Here is a 19,134-nt window from a genome sequence, read left to right on the forward strand (position 1 = left end):
GAAATAAAAGAAAACAATTGAATCACGACGTTTCGGAGGAAACACAAGCTTCCGTCTTCAGGTGGAATAGTCACAGCAGAATATCTGTGTCAAGTGCACAGCTCTGAGACGATCGGATTTATATATAGGTTAAGGGGGGGAGGAGCTAGAAAGGAACGTGGGTGGGTGGGAAGGCTGAGTTAAGCCGTTTTTGAAAACGAAAGAAGCAGCTAAAGTTTGGTATACCACCACTGAAAATTGCTGTACAATTAAAAGGCAGCTAACGTTTGACTTGATTTATGACATCTTTCCAATGGTTGCTTAATTTGAAACCATCCTCTCGGTTGAAGTTGTGTCTGTGTTTGTATATCTAGATGGCCTCGTGGACAAATGTCTGGTAATAACCAGGAGGTTTGCAGAGTACCTTGGTATCGGAGAAAACAATGTCATGATAACCCACAGTGTTGTAACAGTGATCAGCCACGGCAGAATAATTTGTTCTGCCGTGTTTTAAATCTAATTTGTGCTCGCGAATTCGGTCAGAGATATGTCGTTTCGTCTTCCCGATATAGCAGTCACCGCAGATACAACTCAATTTGTAAACACCGGGGTACTGTAAGTCAGGAATGACATCCTTTACGGATGGGATCAGATCACGAATTTTGTGTACTGTGTTGAACCGAACCTGGATCTTGTGTTTGTTTAAAATTTTGGAAATATTTTTAGTAACGCCTGCTATGTATGGTAACGTGATGATTTTGATCGGAGTATCAAGTGGTTGTTTCTGTATGGTGGGAGAAACAGCTTGGCGGATGGTACGGTCAGAGTATCCATTCTTCTTGAGGGCCAGATGTATATGTTTTAATTCAGAGGAGACAGCACAGGGCAGCCGGCTGTGTCGGGACCTAGCCCTGGACCCCGAACCCCTGGGAAGTTGTTCACGCCTTTGTATTGTTAAAGATTTGTAATAAACAATTGGCGGAAGCCCTTAACCTACCTCAGCCTCAGAGTGAGTCGTCGGGAACTTCTCAACTACTGGTGTCAGGAGTGGTTACGTTGCCGCCGCCATGCCTAAAACTGGCGGGCGGCGTGAGAATCCACCGGCGGGACGCCGGGAGAGTGCCGACGACGTTGGGGAGGCTCCGGCTGCGACCCCGGGGGGCAGTCCGGCGCCCCGGAGACGGACTGCCCCCCGTGGAGATGGACTCGGCGGGGCAGGAGGTGTCGGCTGCTGGGGGTCCCAGCGCATCACCGCCGCCGGTGGCGGGGGGTGGCGACGCCGAGGGGCGGTCGCAGCTGCTCCTGCGGGCGATGGAGCAGCTGCGACCGCCGACCCGTACCGAGGTGGAGGGAGCGCGGACGCGCCCACCCGGCCCACGCTCCGAGTGGCACCGCCGGATTCCCCCGCCGTCTCGCCGCCCGCCAATTTGGAAGTCGGCGGCCACGTTGGTGGGGGCGCCGCAAGCGGACGCAATTTCCGCTGCTGTACACGAGCCACCGCCCAGGGCACGCCTGGAGTTTTCGCTGCGGCGGCGGGAGGAGGGGGAGTCGCCATTGGCCTTCCGCCGCTCGCTCCTGGCCCTGGCACAGGGCAGGGCGCTGGACTCGATGGCCCTGGAACGGCTACTCGACCGACCTGGCACGTGAGCTGGGGATCGCTTTGTCCATCGGTAGCGATCGCCAGATCAACGTCGTTGGCGGTGGCCGAGAACATCCAGGCGCACCTCTCCCTCCGCCAACAGCCGCCGGATGGCGGCGTGCGCGGGGATCCCGGTGCCAGAAGGGGAGGCCGCCTCTCGGGGTGTGGACACCCTGAGAGGCCCTGGCGATCCCCGGTCGTCGCGGGAGGGGGGGGCGGGTGGTCGCCGTCCGGAGCAGCGGGGGCGGCCGGGACCTTCCCGCCCGCAGGACGCTGCCACGGTGACCTGCTTCCGCTGAGGTCAGCAGGGCCACATTGAGCAGGGGGTGTAGGAATGCCCCGGGGGCCTTCAGCAAGGGGGGCTCCAACTCCTCCCGGACTCTCGTCGGCATCGAGCCCAGGGCCCCAGGGCTCCAGGCGAGTCGCGACGCATCGCCCGCGCGGCCGCCCCCACTCACCTCATGCATCTAGCGGGGCTGGGGCCCATCGTCAGGGGGGGTTTGTCCTCGAGGGGTCGGGTGCACCACCATTGTCACCCACTGGATGGCCCAGGCGGACCCGCCACGCGGCCCTGCAATATTCGCCGAGGTGCTCCAGGAGTACCCCTGTGACGTTATCCACAGAAAGGGGGCACTGCATGGAAATGCGGATGGCTTGTCCAGATTTGCCGGCAGGCGGCGGGTGTGCTTGCACCCTGGGCTCTAGCCGTTGCAAGGCCCCAGGGGAGGTCGCGGCCCAGTTGGTCGCATCGGCCGAGACGGCCACCCCCCCCCCCCGGGTGTGGCGACGCTCCGCGGATTTCGGCCCGGGACTCCCCCGGGAGGTATGGTCCAGCTTGCAGTTGGAGGATTCCTCTCTGCTGAAGCTACGGCTCAGCTTCGTCGGCGGCCCCAGCGATCGCCGCGCATGACGGGACTCCTCATGCGTTGGGATGCCCGATTGGAACGCTATTGCGTGGTTGTGCCCACTAGCCTGCGTGGTAAATTAACCCGAGCCATTCACGAGAAGCTTATGCACCTTGGCTACCACAAGACCCTATTGACCCTTAAGCGGGACTATTACTGGCCAGGTGTGGAGGGTGACGTGGCACTGATTTTGAAGGGTAGCCACGACTGCGCGCGGAGCAAGGCCCCAGTTGTCCAGGACCGGGCCCTCGCTGCAGTCCATCCGGGTTTCTCGCTTTAATGAACTCGTGGCGCTCGACATCTTGGGCCCATTCCCTGCATCCCAACGGGGCCATGAATACCTCTCGGTGGGCGTTGAGTACCTCACACGTTGGCCTGTGGCGTGGCCTTTGGTCCATCAGTCGGCCTCTTCTACCACCGTGGCGTTCGTCCAGGGGTACACGTGTTGGACAAGGGCGCGCCGGAACAATTGTTGACGGATCAGGGGCGGAATTTCTCGTCTAAGCTGCTCAAGGAGGTGTGTGACCTCCTTGGCACCAAGAAAATCCGCACCTCGCGCTACCACCCCCAATCGGACGGGATGGTAGAGCGCTTGAACCGCACCCTCACTTCCATGCTGTGCCACCATGTGAACACGTCTCAATCGGACTGGGACCTGTTTGTCCCGGGGGTCTTGGCAGCGTATCGGTTGGCTCCTCACGCCTCAACGGGATTTTCGCCTTTTTATTTAATGTACGGGAGGGAGCCGGAGCCCCCCGGTGCACGTCCAACTGGACGTGGGATCCTCCAGGAAGGGGTCGGCTGTGCCGGTCCCTTTGAAAGTCGCACTTGACCGGCTGCGCGAGGCACGGCAGGCCGCTGCCGAGAATTCCGCCGGCCGGCAGGCGGCTAACGAGCGGCTGCCCAAACACCAGGCAGCGGGCCTCCCGTGGGTAGCGGGCCAGAAAGCGTGGCTGCATTGTTCCCCAAGGTCCCGGTTGGCACATCTGCCAAATTACACCGTCCCTTGGCAGGGTCCCGTTGAGGTCGTGGAAGTCCCCCGGCCGCAGTGCGTCCGGATTCGGTTCGGACGCCGGCGGTGGATAGTGCACCCGTCCCGGCTCAAACGCTATGCTCCATCTACCCTGGGGGATCCAACCCCAACTCCGGGGTGGCCGGCGGGCGATGCGTCCGTCGTGCCTGTCCGGCCGGGTCCTGTTGATGGGGGCGGCGTTTGCCCTGTTTGTGTGCCCCCAGGGCCCTTCCAAGTAGCGCCGGCGAGGACCCCCCGGCCACCGGAGGCTATGGCGGTGGGCCTGTTGCCTGCTGACAGCCCACCTGCACCGGCGGCGGACGCCACACGGGGAAGCGGGCCGGCAGCGCATGCCCGTTCAAGGGGGATGCGGCTCCGGTGATGGCCTGGGCAGCCGGTCGTAGGGCCCAGCCCCCGGCGCCCGCTCGGCACTGCCGGCCGGAAGAAGCCGTCTTACTTTTTCCCGTTCGTTTGGTTGTTGTTGTTGTTGTTGTTATTGTGATGCCTGGGATGCCGTGCTGCCCTAAGGTTGGGGTTTTCTAGCAGCCGGTTTTACCTTCGGGCACGTGCACGGTTAGTTGTTCGGCTTTCAATGGGGGGGTTGGGCCCCGCTGGCATGGTGGTTGCAGCCGGGTCGGCTGTCTGTGTGCACTGCTGTAGTGATTGCAGGTACCATCACAGTATACACTGCTGTAATCATAGCAGGTACCACCACAGTATGCACTGCTGTAATCATAGCAGGTTCCACCACAGTCAGTATGCACTGCTGTAATCATAGTAGGCACCACCATAGTCAGTTTGCACTGCTGTAATCATAGCAGGTACCACCACAGTCGGTATGCACTGCTGTAGTGATAGTAGATACTGCTATCAAGTTTGTAGATACGAAAACAGTCAGTATATACCACTACATTCAGTAAATACTGCTACAGTAAGTAGATACTAAAATACAGTCAGTAGATACTACTACGGTGAGTAGCTACTATAGTCAGTAGATACTACTATAGAGTCAGCAGATACTACTATACAGTTAGTCGTTGCTACTATAGAGTCGGTAGATACTACTGTAGGGCCAGTAAATACTACTACGGTCAGTAGTTGCTGCTACAATCAGAAAATACTACTACACAGTCAGTAGCTACTCCTGGCTCAGTAGATACTAACTATACAGTCAGTAAATACAACTACAAAGTCAATCGATACTATTTACTCTGTTGTATATAGGGTGTGTAGGTATATATACCTACGCGGGGGTAAATATTTTTTGACGGGGGGGGTTGAAAATTCTCACAAACCTTTTAGATCAGCCATTTACCCCCCACTTCTATAACCGGCTCACCGGGCTTTGACAATGCTGTACCTTAGTATCTGTGTATAAATATGTAGTGTTTTTTTAGAGAAGTTTTTAAATATATTTTTCGCGCAGGCAACGCCGGGGTACTTCCCGCTCGTACTCTATAAGCGCTGTAATATTAGTATCTACCGACCCTGTAGTAGTAAATGCACACAATGTGGTGGGGGAGTAGAGAAGACGACATGAAACTTTAATAAATTGACCTCAGCGTTGCGTATATATTTTTTTGCATTCTGAACACGAAGGAGAAATCACCCCACCCTCCACCGATGACGCACGTGCGTTGCCGATGGCAACTCCGGGCAGCTGTATCGGCTCGAGGAAATAATTAAATAATGCTGAATAGCACTAAATTGTTGATTAAACTACTTTTAAGTTCACGGATGGGAAAACGGAATAACCTATTCCCACCGCGGGGCTTAGGGCGTGCTGCCCAGCAACTTTTTTTCGACGTAAACCCCACCGTCCGAGAGCCAAATCCCTTGAAAGCGAGCATACGCAGGCAGACAGACAGACAAAAAATGCCTTTCATAGGTATGACAGATATCTAACTCAACAATGTCCACGTAGCACGTGGTCGTTTGGATCTCTTGGGTGTAGCTACATTCGTGTGGTGAAACTACCGAACAAAATGTTGCAGGAGTCACTTACCTGTATATAGACTCTGACATTATTTGTACCGTTTGGGATGGTCTCTGTTCTTAGTCGCTGCTGCTAAATTGGTATTGATTCACACTTAAGAGTTAATTATATTTCGATTTATTAAGGGAGGCGTGTTCATGATGAAAATTACCCCTACAATATGGGACCTTGAGAACAGAGTTCGCGTTCTCAGGCGAGTGGGAGCAGGTCAACACGTGTAAGCTCACACATGGCCTAGGCCCATAGTGTGGTGAGACGTAAGGGAGGCTGAGTAGGTGTCCTATTATCAATACAGCATATTCGTTTTAGATTTAATTTACCCAAAAATGTGTGTCAAATGGTCATGACTCACCAGTGCTAAAATTCCCCACTGAATGGCCTTGTCGTGAAGCCTTAGAGTCACTTTTTGCGAAAGATCTGTGGAAAACACGCGAGCATGACAAGTTAGAAGTTGGAGATCAGCATGAACACAGGGCAAGGGTTACTCCTGGATAGCAGCACCTCTGCACCGCCCTAGGATATGTGCTGTGGAATCTCAAAAATCGAAACATATTCGCAGGTCCTCCTTTACGCCCTGAAAACAAAAACACACATATATGTAATGTGGAATCACCATTGAATATGTGCAATTTTAATTTTTCGATTTAAAGCTTTCGTGACTGCAAGGATTCATCTTCTTTGGTTCTTTCGGTAAAGTCACGTAGAATGAGAATAAAATAATATCAGAGATTTGTCCACGAGGCAATTCAGATTTACAAACACAGACACAATTTCAACCGAGAGGATGGTTTCAAATTAAGCATTCATTGGAAAGATGTTCTAAATCAAACCAAACATTAAACTAATTTTCAATGCTACAGTATATTTTTTCAAGTAGTGGTATCCCAAACTTTCACAGCCACTTATTTCCCTTCACACCAACATTATGTAAACTCCTTCCCCCCCACCCCCACCGTGCCGGTCCTTTACATCATTGTTATGCTAATTCCTTTGTCAAGGCGTTTTCTGTTTCCTCCCACACAGCTTAAAGGACGCGACCTGGGCTTGGCTGTCTTCACTCCAACGCTGTCCTCTGGACAGTCCGGTCCCTTCACCTGATGAAGGCCACTTGTGTTGTGGCCGAAACGTCGTAATAATTTTATTGTGTTATTTTATTTTATTATTTTATTCTCATTCTACGTGACTTTACCGAAAGAACCAAAGAAGATGAATATGTGCAATCATTACTGTTTAAGGCACTTTAACATACAGGCCATCGCGACCATTATTTCAACTCATAATTGATCTTGTTTATAATTGTTTTCCAAAATGTGCATCACAAATCCTCCTCCACCTAACATTCCCAATTAATAAAGTTGCTACGTGAACAATGTTACCAATGTATTATTGATTTAGCACACAACTGTGTGGGAGAGACATTTTAATTGATTCTAGATTTGAAGCTTTCGTGATTGCAAGGACCATTACTCTTTGGCTCTATTCGGTAAAGTCACGTAGGTAAAAAAATAAAACAACAAAAATCACGACGTTTTAGCCACAACACAAGCGGCCTTCATCAGGTGAAGGGACCACCAGACTGTCTCGAGGACAGCGCTGGACTGAACACAGCCAAGCTCAGACCGCGACCTTTAAGCTGTGTGAGAGGAATCAAGGTGCCTTGACAAAGGAATTAGCATAAAAAAATAGCATTTAATTGGCGGACTTAGCATGATGAACGGTGTAGAGGGGGTGAATATGTGCAGGTCGGCGAGGGGGGGAGGTGTGAAAAGGAAAGCTGCGTAAGTTTTGGGTACCACTACTTGAAAAAAAAATATACTGTACCATTGAAAATTAGTTTAATGTTTGGTTCGATTTAGAACATCTTTCCAATGGTTGCTTAATTTGAAACCATCTTCTCGGTTGAAATTGTGTCTGTGTTTGTAAATCTGAATTGCCTCGTGGACAAATCTCTGATAAAAACCCGTAGGTTTGCAAAGAACCTTGGTATCGGAGAAAATTATATCGTGATCACCCACAGCGTTGTAACAGTGATCAGCCACGGCAGAAGAATTCGTTCTGCCGTGATTCAAATCTGATTTGTGCTCGCAAATTCGGTCAGAGACATGTCGCTTCGTCTCCCCGATATAGCAGTCACCGCAGGTACAACTCAATTTGTAAACTCCGGGGTACTGTAAGTCTGGAATGACATCCTTCACGGATGCGATCAGATCACGAATTTTGTGTACTGTATTGAACCGGATCTGGATCTTGTTTGTTTAGAATTTTGTAAATCTTTTTAGTAACGCCTGCTATATATGGTAGTGTGATGGTTTTGCCCGGAGTATCAACCACTTGATACTCCGGTTTTAATATAATTTTATTGTATTTCTACATATGTTACTTTACCGAAAAAAACAATGAGTAATTTTATGCAGTTACGAAAGCTTTAATTCTTTATTAACACACTTCTACGGGGAAGTTACCTTTGCAATTCTGTCCTAAATGTGCACCCCAAAGCCTACTCCTACCCCTTCCCCCCCCCCCCCCCCCCCGCTTCTGTTGATGTGCACGATGTGCTTATTTCAGCTGCTGCACCCTCTCTCTCTGGCCCCTGCCCCCAACTTTATTTCCTATTTAAGGCTTCTGTTCATCCCTCTGGCCCTCCTCTCTCTCTCTCTCCTTGCTTCTCTTTCCGTCTTTCCTCCCTCATTGCCCCTTGGTGGGCCTGTATATGTATTTCTGCTGACTTTGTACCTCGTATTTGTTCACTCTGTCTATGCTGGTATGTGCAATCCAAAGGTTGAACACGAAATGTAACACTCTTCTGAAATTCGTGGTCCGCCAGGAAGTGTCTAACTGTGTTGTTGGCCTGACTGGTTGTGCGTCACATAATTTTTCTTAGGTTTGTTGAATTCTCGTCTCTCATCTTCTTGTTGTATTTACCTCCATAATTTGTTCTTGACACCTGATGAAGATCGCTTGTGTTGTGATCGAAACGTCGTGATTGTTTTATTTTAATATAATTTTATTGTATTTCTACATACGTGACTTTACCGAAAAAAACAATGAGTATTTTTATGCAGTCACGAAAGCTTTAATTCTTTATTAAGGATTTTTAATCCAGTTTTTCAAAATCAGGTTCCAGAATAGATTATCCATGTAAATAGAATTACTACCCAGAGGACGGACCACCACCAGCCATCAGAACAATTTTCTCGAAAAAAAACATCAGCAAAGAACGCATTCTTACCCTTCCAAGGTGCCATTGAAGATACCTTCACCAATGTCTAATCTCACATTCACATTGTCAAAACTTGTTTGGTCCAATGGTTTGTCACTGCAACACAAATGGTCATTATCAGCTTGATCATCAATAAATATCTAACTTCAGTTATAATTTATAAAAAAAAAATACTTACCTTTTGAAACTAGACCGTATAATGCTTTCAGGTAAAGTGCATTGTTCAAAATTGAGTGAGTCCTGCTGGTGAGTGAGTCCAACTTGGTGCTATGATGAGGGGAGCTCACGCCAAGGTATAGTGCACTGCTGAAGGTAAGGTTCGGCTGCAAACAATTTCTGGACTTATAATGTGGGTGCAGCTGCAAAAGTTACGTATGAAAGAATGGGCAGTGAGTTGAATTTGAAACATTGTATTAATGTGTTCTTGTGATTATCTGGCCTTTCGTGTGTGAGCAAAGTTTATCATTTGAGATGGCAAGAGTTTCGGTGATACACAGAATTTATATTTTTGGAGAGTAAATTGTGGCTTTACCAACACACCTGCGGGCTGAAGTAGTAAACTTATTTGCACGCTTTGTTTACATGATGAACCTTACTGGCTGTATTGGGTGGTGGACGGTGAGGAAACATTCATAAATTTCGATTTAAAGCTTTCGTGACTGCAATGATTAATCTTCTTTGGTTCTTTCGGTAAAGTCACCACGTAGAATGAGAATAAAATAATAAATTGATAAAATATAATAACACAATAATATTCTCACGACGTTTTGGCCACAACACAAGCGGCCTTCATCAGGTGAAGGGACGAGACTGTATGGAGGACAGCGCTGGAGTGAAAAAGCCACGCTCAGATCGCGACCTTTAAGCTTAGAGTCGCGGCATACCGAAAGAGCTAAGACTATGAATCCATAAGATGCCTCTGAGAATGATGAGGACAAAAAAAACCCTTGAGAATGATTTGATAAATTCTTACCATTTCAATGTTCCACGAATATGAAATACATCCATCTCGATGGACACACTCAATTCGTTGCAACTCGTGGTGTGGGCTGTCATTGGAACAAAAAAAAAGTATAATGATTAATTTTAGTGATGTATGACGAATTGACTAATTTCAATTATGTATTTTTAATACAGAGCTTACATTTTGCAACGCAACAATATGATGTTTAAAGTAAAGAAGGCATTGTTTAAACTTCACGTAAAAACACGTTATCATGACCACGTTTTTTTTAAATTAACGCTTGATGTAGAGGATTGTTGCTCCTTATTAGTGAGGGCACAGAGATATGTGGAAGTCTTTCCACCACTCCACCACACAAGAACACAAATGTAATAACTGCGCACGGATTGATGGTTGGAGAAGTAGAAATGGTATTTATATGATTGGTATCATCTCCAAGACATAAGAAATTATAATAGCAAAACTAAATAAATGTGAGAGATGTACAATTAAACGATATATATGTGCCAAGGAGGGATGCATTTTAAACAAAAAAAACGTTAAATCAGGTGTTTGAAGAAGTTGTCGAGAATTTATTTATATTTTTTAATCTCTTTTTTTACATGTTGTAGTAATTTAAAATGTCTCGGTGCAAAGGACAGTGCGGTCAAAGGATGCCACGTGACATCACTTCTAGCGTACAGAGCGTTGGAGGGATGTCATTTCCCATTTCATCCACTCTCAATAGGCACCTTAATATAATGTATGTATGCCATCTACAATGCGACATTGCCTGGTGGTAAAATAAAAACGTAGACAATACAAATTTATCGCATGTAAAAAAATGCAAGAGTTGGCAGCGGCCAAGCTTATCATAAATAACAAGTTCGTTATTTAATTAAATACACTGATGTTAATTAGAAAACATCCATTATGTCATGGGAGAACTCAATCTAGTCATTGGCTTTATCATAGAATAAATATGTTTCTGCATTACAATCGACAACTATACATGTAAAAAAAAAAGGTTTTTTTGTCATTTTTCATTCTTCCAATGTAAGATTACTGTTGAAGACGCCGTTTTAGTTCAGTCGAAGGTCTCTTTATGATGTTAATTCTATTTGCATTTCAATTTGACTTTCTTGCATCCACTAGAAAAGATTTCTCGTTTGGCCTCCTGCCAGCACACAGTTTTCATGAGAAATTACAATGACATATCGTTTTGCTAATCACCTCATTTTTTTTTATACACCCATATTTATTAGTTAAATTTCAGAGCAGGACTCGAGAGAGGGACTCAATGATGTCCTGCAAACATTGTCATCAGAAAGGACTTCTTAACCCTGACAATCTGAACTTTGCAGCACAGAAATTATTTTTTTCCAAAAAAAGTTCAAAATTGTCAACATCAACATTCGCCATTTGCAAAGTAGATGATCATGTGGCTCCACAACAAATGCCCAAAATGAAACAAAATACAAGATTAATTGTCATTGACGTGGTGTTTGCTCTCGAACATCTCAGATAATTACCCCTACGATATGGGACCTTGAGAACAGAGTTCGTCTTTTGGCGTCTTCTGGTCCAACACCAATGGAGACTAGGCTCTAAGAAAAGCCGTCTCGGGTGTGGACCAATCAAATTCAAGGACAGTGCATATTATTATCAGAGTTGTCTTTTTTGTTTGCATTTTGACTACTTGTGTTGTGGTTATTGCAAACATGATCCCTTGTATAAAGGTGTCAGTTTTTGTGCCAGATAAAAGGGCAAAAACCTATTACTAGAGTTCGCATTCTCAGGCGAGTGGGAGCAGGTCAACACGAGTAAGCTCACAGATGGCCTAGGCCTATATTGTGGTCAGACGTAAAGGAGGCTGAGTAGGTGTCACATTATCAAATACAGCATATTCGTTTTAGATTTTATTTACCCAAAAATGGGTGTCAAATGGTCACGACTCACCAGTCTTAAAATTCCCCACTGAATGGCCTTGTCGTGAAGCCTTAGAGTCACTTTTTGCGAAAGATCTGTGGAAAATACACGAGCATAACAAGTTAGAAGTTGGAGATCAGCCTGAACACAGGGCAAGGGTTACTCCTGGATAGCAGTGCCTCTGCACTGCCCTAGGATATGTGCTGTGGAATCTCAAAAACCAAAACATATTCACAGGTCCTCCTTTATGCCTTGATAACAAACACACACGCACACACATGAAAAAATATTGTGCAATCACCAATGAATACATCCGACACGGCCAATCAGCAAAAAAAGTGTCACGTTGACAAAAAGACAAATAGTTCACTACTTTAGCCCACCGGTGTGTTGAAGAGTGAATCCACATTTACAGTTTGAGTACGACGTTTCGCTGGTAAATACATCCAGCATCATCGGGCAATTCGCCAGAATGGTAAAGCCCTCGCTTGCTCCCGGTTTTATATAGAGCAGAAGAGTGACGTCATCACTTAACTCATTTCAGGTGCAGTGATTAGAGGCGGAGGGGGGGGTATTGTAATTATATAATCGATTAGTAATCAGTCATTGGTTATGATTAGTAATGAGTTGTAGATTAGTAATTCTTTAAATCAAAATGTAATGTGTATTATTTAATAATACGCTTCCAGGCCGCACTAAGCCTGTAGCTGTCAGAGCTATTAAAGTTATTCTTGTTCCTCTCAATTTCAATGGATTCTCTAATTAGTCTTTGCCACTAATAATTAGTTTTACACACCACTGCAACATTGTCAAAATCAATTGAGTGTCCTTGTTGACAAGCATGTTCTGCCACTGCCGACAGTTGTGTTTGAGATAATTTAATATTTCTCTGATGTTCTTTTAGTCTTACACTGATGTTATGTCCCGTCTGCCCAATGTAGCAGCTGCCACATGAACAATTAATCCGATATACACCTTCTGTTGATAATTTAGTTTTTGAATTTTGTGTACTGTACCAAATCTTACTGTAATGTTTTGCTTTTGCAAAACACGGGCTAATTTGTCAGTTACTCCTGAGATATATATGAATTTTTATTGTTTTAACAATCTGGTCGCTTTCAGCAGTATTGCTTTGCGATCGTGATTTGGCATTCAGTGCTCTGTTAATTTGAGCATTATTGTAGCCATTCTGTCGTAGTGCGTCTTTAACATGTTTAATCTCTCTCACTAGACTCTCACCATCTGATACTGTTTTAGCCCGATGTATGAGCGTCTTGATAAGAGAGGATTTCAGAACATCTTGTGAATGTGATTAAAGATATTAAACTTACTCCTGATAATATTCTGGTAAGTTTTGATGTGATTTCTCTATTCACTAAGGTTCCAGTGGACGAATCGCTTAAATTACTTGATACACTAGTAAAGAATACCGGTTTACCAAAAGATATTCCGAAACTTGCTGGCCATTGTTTAAATAACACTTATTTCTTATGGAGAGGGGATTTCTTTAAACAAAAAGAAGGAGCAGCAATGGGCTCTCCTTTATCCCCTGCTATAGCAAATTTGTACGTGGAAAACTTTGAAATAAGAGCACTTGCCTCGAGCACATTAAAACCATCCTTTTGGTTTAGATATGTGGATGACACTTTGGTTGTCTGGCCACATGGTAAAGATACACTTAATGATTTTCTAAATCATCTCAATGCACAAAACCCGCCCATCCAGTTCACCATGGAAATGGAGGTGAATAACAAACTCCCATTCCTAGATATTTTGCTTGGACATGGCCTAAACGGTACAATAACACACAGCGTTTACAGAAAGCAAACGCACACTGATGCCTATCTGAATGCAGAATCACATCATCATCCAGCTCAGAAATCTTCTCTTATCAAGACGCTCATACATCGGGCTAAAACAGTGTCAGATGGTGAGAGTCTAGTGAGAGAGATTAAACACGTTAAAGACGCACTACGACAGAATGGCTACAATAATGCTCAAATTAACAGAGCACTGAATGCCAAATCACGATCGCAAAGCAATACTGCTGAAAGCGACCAGATTGTTAAAACAATAAAAATTCCATATATCTCAGGAGTAACTGACAAATTGGCCTGTGTTTTGCAAAAGCAAAACATTACAGTAAGATTTGGTACAGTACACAAAAGTCAAAAACTAGTATCTTGCACTAAAGACGCATTACCTAAATTATCAACGGAAGGTGTATATCGGATTAATTGTTTATGTGGCAGATGTTATATTGGACAGACGGGACGTAACATCAGCGTAAGACTAAAAGAACATCAGAGAAATATTAAATGATCTCAAACACAACTGTCGGCAGTGGCAGAACATGCTTGTCAACAAGGACACTCAATTGATTTTGACAATGTTGCAGTGTTGTGTAAAACTAATTATTACTGGCAAAGACTAATTAGAAAATCCATTGAAATTGAGAGGAATAAGAATAACTTTAATCGCTCTGACAGCTACAGGCATATTGCGGCCTGGAAGCGTATTATTAAATAATACACGTTACATTTTGATGTAAAGCTTTCGTGACTGCGGTGATTCATGTTCTTGGCTCTTTCGGTGGAGTCACGTTGGGGGGAAGCAATAGAATAATAGAATATATATGTTTGTTGTTTTGTTGTTTCACTTCGGCGTGGCTTTGCCGAGGGAGCTAAGAATATGAATGCACATTACAATTCCTTATAGGGGAAACACATACTAATTAACGGATTACTAACATAGCATATAATCACTAACACACATTACAACTAATCACTAATCTACAACTCATTACTAATTATAACCATTGACTGATTACTAATCGATTATATAATTACAACACCCCCCCCCTCCGCCTCTAATCACTGCACCTGATATGAGTTAAATGATGACGTCACCCTGCTGCTCTATATTAAACCGGGAGCAAGCGAGGGCTTTACCATTCTGGCGAATTGCCCGATGATGCTGGATGTATTTACCAGCGAAACGTCGTACTCAAACTGTAAATGTTGTGGATTCACTCTTCAACACACCGGTGGGCTAAATTAGTGAATTATTTGTCTTTTGTCAACGTGACACTTTTTTTGCTGAGTGGCCGTGTCGGGTGTTGGCGGGTTACGACACAATTATAAATAACGCGATCTAACCCAAAAACCTTTATTATGAATAATATTGGTCGCAAAAGCCTATGTGTTAAACTTATTATGAGCTTTGCATATTGTACGGTCAGAATATTCGTTCATCCTTAAGGCTTGGTGTACATGCTCTAGCTCACTGGCTAGGTGGTGCTGGTCGGAGATGCAACGGGCCCTATGGTGTAGTGTTTTGATGAGGGAATTCTTCTGGGCTGGATGGTGGTGGGAGTCAGGCTTTAGTTAGACATCCGTGTGGGTGGCTTTCCTGCAGACAGAATGTCCCAACGAGCCATCACGTCCCTTCTCGATCAAAACATCCAGGAATGGTAGCTTGCCATCCTCTTCCACTTCCATGGTGAATTTGATAGACGGGTGTATGGAGTTGATGTGGTTGAGAAATTGGTTCAGTGCTGGCAGGACATGTGGCCAGATGACGAACGTGTCATCTGCGTATCTCTTCCACAAGTAAGGAGGTAGGGTGGATGTCTGGATGGCATCTGTACCATCTGGATTCAGTCTCTGTTGGACCAAGTCTTCAATGATTGCAATGGTGTCAGGTACAGTTACCTTGGTGAACAGGGAGACTACATCTAAACTGACAAGAAAATCATCTGGAGACAGTGAGATGTCCCTTGATTCGAGAAACCAAGTGAGCTGAGTTAAGTACAGCTGAGGTGGTCTTGCCTCTGAAAGGAAGCAGGGTCTCAGACAGAAATCGGGCCAGTTTGTAGGTGGGTGACTTAATGGTGGAGACGATGGGACGGAGCGGGGTACCTGCTTTGTGGATTTTTGGAAGGCCATAAAATTTGCCAGATCACCCAAAGTTCCTGTGCCCAACACCATTGCAATTACTGAATATTTAGTCAAAAAAGGATTGAAAGCTGATGTACTGGCCCTGGTTAGATACTGCCTCACCAATACATACTTCACCTGGAATGGAACATGTAATAAACAAGTTGAAGGCACCCCAATGGATTCCCCTTATCTCTGGTTGTATCCAATTTTTTCATTAAAAATTTGAGAAAAATGCCATTCAGGCATCCACTCTACATCCGTCCTTGTGGGAGAGGTACGTAAATGACACGGTCGCCATCTGGCCACGTGGCCGACCAGCTCTGAACCAATTCCTCAACCACATTAATTCCATACACCCAGCCATCAAATTCACCATGGAGGTGCAAACTGATGACAAGCTACCGTATTTGGATGTTCTAATCGAAAAGAAACAAGATGGCTCAATAAGACACTGTCTACAGGAAAGCAACTCATTCGGATGCCTACCTAAAACCTGATTCCCACCACCATCCATCTCAGAAAAATTCCCTCAACAAAACAATCTTCGCCACTCATCCTGCCACGGCCCCCTCACAACTTTCGCTCGCCCATTCATGCTGCTCCGCGGTTCTTGTGCTCCGCCTACTACGTTCTAACAATTGGGCTACGCTCATTTTAAACCTTTATAAACAGTTGAATTTGGACGCTTACCCCCATTTTCTCTCCTCCTGATGACGACCACTTGTGTTGCAATAAAAACGTCGTAGTTTTAGTTGTTTGTTAATCTCTTTGAACCTATCTACATGACTTTACCGAAAGACCCAAAGAATATACATATATATGCGTGATATAAACGGCTCTTGGACTTATGTCCACCCTCTTCATCCATCAGACCCTCCCACACCCTGATCTACATTTTGCTCCACTCCTTGACACCTGGTTTACAGACTTCATCAGGTCCTTTACCACCCTAACTAAGCGTCTCCTGAATAAAACGAGTCAAGCAGATCGTTCAAGGACAGATGTTGCCGGATCCAATTAGCCAGAGGTCGCTTAAGGAGATTGGAGTTTGGACAGAAATTACCAAGAACTCTATATTGAGGCTTTGCTTCTTGCGATGGGGAGTTACAGATGCCACGTTAAGGGTGGAAGAAATAACACCCGTTCGAAGAGACCTGTTGAACAGATTGACCTATATTAGCGAAGTTCTCTTCAAGAAACCTAACTGGACAAGGGCCATGGGGCAAAATGTGGGTCAAGATTCAGAGATCAGTGCATAGCGTTGAAAAAGTAAAATCGTGTAGCTCAATGAATGATATACCCATATAAAACGGCAGAAGGAAGTCAGAATGCAAAGAAACATAGAACGATTAAGGAAACAAAAAATAAATAGCACCTACTTCATCATTGAAATAGTGTAAAATGAGTTGCACATATAAATCAAAACTGAGGAACTCGAATTGGAATGTGGCTCAGGAAATCTATAAATGATATAAAAAAAATATGCCAGCTGCAATGAGGATAGGGATATAGATTTCGCTTGCACAATAGTATAGTGGCAGATGCTTCAACAGCATCCAGTGAATAGTGAGGCCAGATTCCCTCTATGTCCATTCAGAATTATAAGCGGCACATTTTTTCCTCAGTAACACAACATCTTCATGAAAAGGATTTTTAATCCAGTTTTTTAAAATCAGGTTCCAGAATAAATTATTCATGGAAATATAATTACGACCCAGAGGACGGACCAACACCAGCCATCAGAACAATTTTCTCGAAAAAAAACAACGAATTCTTACCTCTCCAAGGTGCCAGAGAAGATATGTTCATCAATCTTTAAAGTCACATCCAGCTTGGGCAACGGTATGTCACTGCAAAAACATATCCAGACATAACTAACTTCGGTTATATTTTACAGATTTAAAAAATTACTAGCTACTTTCTGAAATAAGACCGTATAATGTTTTCAGATAAAGTGCATTGTTCAAAATTCAGTTAGTCTATCTGGTCCATTCGGAGAATCATAGCAGGTAGTGGTGACATCACTTAAACGTGAGTCCAACTTGGTGCTACGCTGAGTGGAGCTCAAGTCAAGGTGGAGTGCACTGCCGAAGGTAAGTTTGGGCTGCACACATTTTCTGCAACACACTATTGTATATATCCCCCTTTTCCAAAAAATGCGTATATATTAAGAATAAATATGCCAATTTTATTTTAAATAATGGATTGGGGCGTAGCTTGGGGCACAAAGGGGTGATTCGAACCCCTACTCCTCAAACAGCAGCTGCCTCTCACAAGCCGAATCAGGCAATGAAGTAGCCATGAAGGGTAAAACAAATAAACCACGGTGCAAGGAAGGGGGGGGGGAGAGGGCTGCTAATGAGATTCTGAGGAAATCTCTACCGGGCTTCAAAGACCACCGTAAAAAAACGGAGCAGGGACAATCGGACATTACAACTGGCGTTTTTGTACAACGGTAAAAGTTCTAAACTTAGCGACAAGAACAAATCAACATTATTGACTGCAATCTACATTAGTAGCTTTTATTATTAATTACGTTATTTCACCATCATTCAGCTCATATACTATTTCTTATTGTATCTTTCTATCTACGCGACTTAACTGAAAGAACCAAAGCACATGAATTCTAGCGGTCATGAAAGCTTAAGTCAAAACTTCGTTATATCTCCAACCTCAAAGACCACCGTAAAAAACGAATGCAGAGCAGGGACAATCGGACATTACAACTGGCGTTTTTGTACAACGGTAAAAGTTCTAAACTTAGCGACAAGAACAAATCAACATTATTGACTGCAATCTACATTAGTAGCTTTTATTATTAATTACGTTATTTCACCCTCATTCAGCTCATATACTATTTCTTATTGTATCTTTCTATCTACGTGACTTAACTGAAAGAACCAAAGCACATGAATTCTAGCGGTCATGAAAGCTTAAGTCAAAACTTCGTTATATCTCCAACCTCAAAGACCACCGTAAAAAACGAATGCAGAGCAGGGACAATCGGACATTACAACTGGCGTTTTTGTACAACGGTAAAAGTTCGAAACTTAGCGACAAGAACAAATCAACATTATTGACTGCAATCTACATTAGTAGCTTTTATTATTAATTACGTTATTTTACCCTCATTCAGCTCATATATTATTTCTTATTGTATCTTTCTATCTACGCGACTTAACTGAAAGAACCAAAGAACATGAATTCTAGCGGTCATGAAAGCTTAAGTGAAAACTTCGTTATATCTCCAACCTCAGGATGTCAAAATATAACTCGGGAATAAGCAGCATGGATCCCTGGCGACACAGATGGAGAACAAAGTACTCTGCTAATTTCCTCACGTTAGCGTCACTAACCCAGTTTCTCTCTACCTTCCATCTATTACCTGTGCCAAACTCCGCCCTCCTCCCACCTTCCTTGCCTCCGCCCTTTCTTCCTTCTCTAGCTCTGCCCACTTACCCCCTTGGGGTTGAGCCCACCAAAACTCTTTGTTGTATATATAGGCCTTTTTTCCAAAATTGATATTAATAATGATTTTGCCAAAAAAAATAATCGATCATGGTGTCACTT

General features: G+C 44.7%; 1 long non-coding RNA gene across 1 annotated transcript; it reads right to left on the reverse strand.

Moving 5' to 3' along the window:
* Positions 1-5,803: 5,803 nt before the first annotated feature.
* Positions 5,804-17,415, reverse strand: LOC142907399 (uncharacterized). The gene is made up of 5 exons (XR_012930999.1): positions 17,343-17,415; positions 11,654-11,718; positions 9,725-9,800; positions 8,761-8,847; positions 5,804-5,948 (listed from the first exon to the last, which is right to left on the reverse strand). It is a non-coding gene; the product is annotated as an uncharacterized LOC142907399 (long non-coding RNA).
* Between the last annotated feature and the right edge of the window lie 1,719 nt (positions 17,416-19,134).

The sequence above is a fragment of the Petromyzon marinus genome, chromosome 78, assembly GCF_048934315.1.
Source record: "Petromyzon marinus isolate PM22_M1 ecotype Great Lakes invasive population chromosome 78, UKy_Petmar_22M1.pri1.0, whole genome shotgun sequence".
NCBI classification, from domain to species: Eukaryota; Metazoa; Chordata; class Hyperoartia; order Petromyzontiformes; family Petromyzontidae; genus Petromyzon; species Petromyzon marinus.